This window comes from Helianthus annuus, chromosome 11 (genome assembly GCF_002127325.2).
Source record: "Helianthus annuus cultivar XRQ/B chromosome 11, HanXRQr2.0-SUNRISE, whole genome shotgun sequence".
In the NCBI taxonomy this organism is placed as follows: Eukaryota; Viridiplantae; Streptophyta; class Magnoliopsida; order Asterales; family Asteraceae; genus Helianthus; species Helianthus annuus.
The window spans coordinates 118,334,043-118,339,913 of NC_035443.2; the positions used below are offsets into that span (position 1 = coordinate 118,334,043).

Below are 5,871 nucleotides of genomic sequence, written 5' to 3' on the forward strand. Positions count from 1 at the left end.
GATTAAAAATAAAAAGTATTATACTAAACACTTGTCTTCACCAAGTGATGTAAGTGACTTAGGCAAACATGGCCTTGATTGTCAAGATCTCTTACGATCAATCTTGGATCCCGAGACGACTCACACACTCTATGATGGACAATGGATGATGGTGGTGGATGATGGTGTTATGGTGGTGGTGGGTGGTGGATGAAGTGTGAGAGAGGTGGTGTGCCAAGGGATGAGTTGAAATGAAGCCAAGCACTCCTATTTATAGGCTGAACAGAAGGCTGGGCACGGTCCCGTGTCCGCTGGACACGCCCCCGTGCCCGTCTGACACTATCTCTCTTCATTAATTGTAATTCGCAATTACAATTAATGCGCCTGCTGTACTTTCACCACGCCCCCGTGCTCACTGGACACGGCCCCGTGGTGGGCAATAGAAGCTTCTATAGATTTGTCTTTTCTGCTGCTTCTTGGGCACGGCCCCGTGCTGGCTGAGCACGGGGCGTGTTCAGTCTTCTGACTTCTCTTTTTTACTTGGGAGGATGCCGTTGAGGGGTCGAGCAATCCACTTTTGTTCCTTTTCTTGTATTTATGTTAGATTTAGCTGTCTTTTTGCTTCTTTTGTGAATTTGAGCTCATTTCATCCTGAAAATACAAAAGAAAGACAAAAACACTCTTTTTCCAACATTAGTACTTAAAAAGGGTTAGTTTTATGCCTCAATTGATGTGATTTATATGTTGCATTTTACACACATCAAATACCCCCACACTTGAACTTTTGCTTGTCCTCAAGCAAAACTCTTTAATATGTGGCTTGCACTCCCAAATGGAATGGGTAGAAGAGAAGGTTTTTGGTTTGTCATAGAGTGTCGGGAATCCAAGATCTTTTTGGTTTTATTTTTATTTATTTACAATCTTATTCGTTATGATTTATTTAGAACGTTTCATAAGAGAAATTACTTATTTGGGCATAGCATGCCTTTTTAAAATTTCATTTATATACAAGTTCACATACCTCACGGGGAATCACTCAACACTCGGCCGAAGGTGTATTTTTAGTGAATCACTCGAGAGCGGCATGGAACTTATTCCTACCATAAGCTTGCCAAGCAATCAATCCTCATCCTTTTTAACTTTATACCTTTGTAAATATCAAGAGGGCTTTTTGGGTGAAGGGTTAGGCTTGGGCTAAAGGCGGGTGGTTGGGTTAGTGGTTAGTAAAAGGGCGAAAAGCGTAAAAAGCGTCGGTTTTCGTGAAACACTTTGTTTTATTGACTTTTTATTTTGAAATATTTCTCCAAACAAGCGTTCTGTTTTAATAGCTTTGTTTGTTTATTTCAAACACGAATAACCGAGCTTGTTACTAAAATAAAGGGCGAAAATAAAAAGGGTTTTTGGTGGGTGAAAAGGTTTTAGGGTAAAGAAATGAAAGGTTTAGGCTCAAAGGGGTTAACTAGGGGGATTTTGGGTAGGTGGTAAAAAAAAACTGAAAAATAATGGTGTAGAAAGAAAAAAATGGTTAGTCCTAATGCCTCCATCATTTACTTACTTGGGTTTAAGTTGGTAAGGACCGGGAATGAATCGTCGTGGCAAGTTCTAGAGTTGTAAGAACCAAGCGGCTATTCACACAAGAAACGAAAAATGAGCATTTAGTCTAAAGATGTAAATTTGTATGCTCAATAAAGGCTCAAAACTCACTTTTGTGGGAATGGGTTTTTATGTGATCAAGTATATATAGTCAAATTTTAACTAAGCTTGTCATGACGTTTCATAATTTTCTTATGTTGGTTCTTGTTATCATGACGCTCTCGGTTGTAAAATTGTAAAAATATAACCTTATTAATCTTAAGATTCCTAACTTAAACTTTAGACAAGTAAAAAAAATGAAAATTTTTAAAAAAATTTGGGGTGTTTAGCGGTTCCAATAGAGTTTTGTGTAAGGCTTGTTATTAGGACTTGCAAAATTTCAAGGTTTTAGCTTCCCCCCCACACTTAAATTACACATTGTCCTCAATGTGTCCCAAAAATAAATTTTTAGGTTGATTGGATGTGTAATGTGGTGTTAAAAAGCAAAGATTTATGTTACTTGCAGTCTGGACACGGCCCCGTGGGGACTGGACATGGCCCCGTGTTCAGGTGCCAGTAACAAAAATTAGAGAAATGAGACAGAAGCCTGGACACGGGGGCGTGTCTTGTGAACACGGCCCGTGTCCAGTTACCTGAACTGGGCATTTTTCTGCAGGGGGTTCAGCACGGGGCCGTGTTGGTTGGACACGGCCTGTGTTGAGCCTTCTGTAATGGAGAAATTCGTGTCGGGTTGCCTTGTTCTTGTGCATGGGGCCATTTTTCTCGTTCCCCTTTTTATCCTTTACCACCATGAGTGTGTCTTATTCCTGCAAAATAAAACTAAAAGATTAAACTAAACTAAGGATAGTTCCGTGGAATGCCTCCGTGGTGCGCCACGTTTATAAGGGTCCTTGGCTAGACCCAATGTGAGGTTATATATTTTCTGAGTGGGATGTTTGGCATCCCATGTTACACCGTTGGAGAGCCGCATCCAAACTTGAATCAATAACCTTCATGTAGTTGACCGGGTCGTCGTCTTCTATTCTCTTCCCAACTCCGAATTTTACTTCATCATCCCCGTACCTCAAGGTGAGCGTTCCATCATTCATATCTACCACTGCTTGTGCGGTGGCAAGAAATGGTCTCCCTAGTATGAGGGGGACCTCGGTGTCTTCCTCCATATCGAGCATGACAAAGTCGGCCGGATAGACGAATTTGCTTACCTTTACCAGGACATTTTCGATGACACCTTGCGGGAATTTGACGGATCGATCAGCAAGTTATATGCTCATTTTTGTAGGACTCGTTGTTCCTAGGCCGAGTCTTTTAAACATTGATGAGGGCATGAGGTTAATGCTAGCCCCAAGATCGGCTAGTGCATTACGAACGGGGGAATCCCCGATTGAGCAGGGAATCGTGAAGCTTCCGGGATCGATTTTCTTTTGGGGAAGTTTGTTGAGTACGAGAGCAGAGCATTCTTCGCCTAAGTTAACTAATTGCAAAGTTTCAATTTTCTTTTTATGAGTGAGGAAGTCCCTCATGAACTTAGAGTATTTGGGCATTTGGGTTAGGACATCAATAAAAGGAATATTGACATGCAATTGTTTTAACAGACTTTCGAATTTTGCGAATTGCTCATCGGTCTTTTGACGAATTAACCTACCGGGGTACGGAACTCGAGGAACCTTGGCAGGCTATGATGACGGAGGGGAGTTCTTTTCCTGCAGAGGCGGGGGTATAATTTCTTCTGTTGGCGGTGGCGCCTCCGTAGGCCCCACGGTGCGGTTTCGTAACGTGATGAGATGAACTTGCGCTTTTGGGTTTATTTCGGTATTGCTTGGTAATGCACCTTGTGGTCTCTCGGAAAAATTTTGAGCTAGTTGATTTAATTGTTTTTCTATGTTTTAAATACTAGCTTGTTGATTTCTAAAATTTGACTCTAATTGTAGAAACCTTTCCGAGTTTTTCTTTTCAGTGTCGGAGATGAGGCGAGATATAGTATCTTCAAGCCTTTCTCGTCCACCTTGTTGTTGAGTGAAATTTTGTGACTCGTTTCTTGGTTGTTGAAAGTTTGTTCGTTGGGTTTGTTGGTTACTACTATTGCCGGGCTCTCTCCAACCAAGGTTTGGGTGGTTTCGCCATCCTTGGTTGTAGGTGCCCGTTGGAGGACCCGACGGCCTAGGTCTATTATCAATGTAGCTTACCGACTCTTGTTGATCTTCCGTTTCTTTCATACAACTCCAATTTTCATGTGGCCCACCACACCCTTCACAAGCCATAACCGAGACTGTTTTTGTCATTTCTAATTTTTTTTATTTTTGAAGAAAGGGCCTCGATTTGGGCTTGCAAAGAAGTGCTATCATCAACCTTATGGGCGCCCGGGGCAATAGATTTATTGCCTCGGGGAGTGTGCCACTGAAAATTGGTTTGAGCAATTTCCTCAATTTGGTTATATATTTCATGCGGGTGGCGATTACCTAAGAGTCCCCCGGAGCTAGAGTTAAGTGTCTGCCTTGTGTGTTGCAACAATCCATTATAGAAAGTGGATACTTGTTGCCATATCGCAAGGCCATGATGTGGACACTTGCGCAATAGTTCCTTGAACCTTTCCCAAGTTTCATATAAGGATTCTCCGTCCTCTTGTGAATATGTATTAATTTTAGTCATTAATTTAGCCATTTTAGCGGGAGGGAAATACTTATATAGAAATTTTTGGGCTAGTTCATCCTAGGTGTTTACCGATCCAGCTGGGAGGGCGTTGAGCCAAGCTTTCGCTCGGTCTTTTAGTGAAAAAGGAAACATTCGGAGGCGGATGGCGTCATTTGATGCTCCATTGATCCGAAAGGTATCACATATTTCTAAGAAATTAGTAATATGTAGATGGGGATCCTCGTCCGCAAGCCTATGGAAGGTTGCGGAGTTTTGGAGCATTTGTATCAAATGCGGCCGAAGTTCGAAGTTATTGGCTTCAACATTCGGTGCATTGATAGCGGTGCCTAGGTTACCTACGGTGGGTCGTAGATAATCCATGAGGGTACGTTGGTCCGCCATGGGTGGATTCCCTGAAACTTTCTCTTGGTTTTTAGCTTTTAGTCTTTTTCTGGGAAAGCGTTCGGGTTCTTCTAGAGGTTCTTTTATGTCCTTATTAGAACTGGAGCTCATACACTACGTAGGATGGCGTCTGGTTCCAAGTCCTGCAATAAAAACAGAAAAGAATGCTGGTCAGAAGGTTCACCACGGCCCCGTGCTCAGCGAACACGGCCCGTGGTCGGAGTTACAGTGATTGTTTTCCAGATCCCAGTTACTGGAAAGTTGGACACGACCCCGTGTTGCACCGACACGGCCCCGTGTTCAGCCTTCTGTAATTTGGAAAACTAAAAACTGCCAGTAACGATGCTGCGCACGGCCCGTGCTGACCTCTGCAGAAGCTGAAAAACTAAGAAAATCCTAAAAAATTAAAAAGAAAAATAAAAATATGATTAGGCCGTTGATTCCTAACTTTCTTAAAATCCTTGTGTCCCCGGCAATGGCGCCAAAAACTTGATGTGCGTTAGGTGTAATATAATTTTAGATGTATATTTAAGCCCTTTTTACACTTTTAGCCAAGTTTTAAATTTATAAAACACGATATTTACTAACACTAAACACACATATGGGCAAGTGCACCCATCGTGGACGTAGTATAGTGTTGGTAAGATACCGAGGTCGTCCAAGGACACAAGAGCTTTTAGTACCGGTTTATCCTCAACGTCTAATCAAATCAAAAAGTTAGAAAAGGTTTTTTAAACTAAGAAAATAAAAACTAACTAAATGCTGAAAAATAAAATAAAAATAAAAACAGATAGACAAGATAAATCACTTGGATCCGACTCGTGTATTAGTATAACCTTTGATTATTTTCGCACTTTTGCACTTGTTTAAGAGATTATCTTAGGGGTTGTTTGGTAGCCTCTGAATGGTTATTAAGAGGCTACCTCTTAATGGAAGCATTAAGAATTTTACCAATGAGAAGGTAGAAGAATGTGACATGTGATGATTTACCATTCAAAGGTTACCTCTTAACCATTCAGACTTGAGGTTACCTCTTATTCATTAAGAGGTTTTAAATCATTAAGAGGTAGCATCTGAATGGTCATTAAGAGGCTAACAAACAACCCCTTAGTTATTGTAGTAGGCCCCTCTTTTGAAGGCGACGTTACCCTCAACCCAGTAGTTTGAGTCAGCAAGGATACAATCCTAAAGGGTTGGATTATTGAAAGATAATGAATTAAGTTATTAATGCAAATTATGGTAGGCCCCGCTTTTGGCGGTGACGTTACC

The 5,871-nt window shown here is 41.4% G+C and overlaps 1 non-coding gene across 1 annotated transcript; it reads left to right on the plus strand.

Annotated features, from left to right (window-relative positions):
- The first annotated feature begins 4,117 nt into the window (after window positions 1-4,117).
- Window positions 4,118-4,224, plus strand: LOC118484409. The gene has a single exon (XR_004873520.1). It is a non-coding gene; the product is annotated as a small nucleolar RNA R71 (small nucleolar RNA).
- The last annotated feature ends 1,647 nt before the right edge of the window (window positions 4,225-5,871 follow it).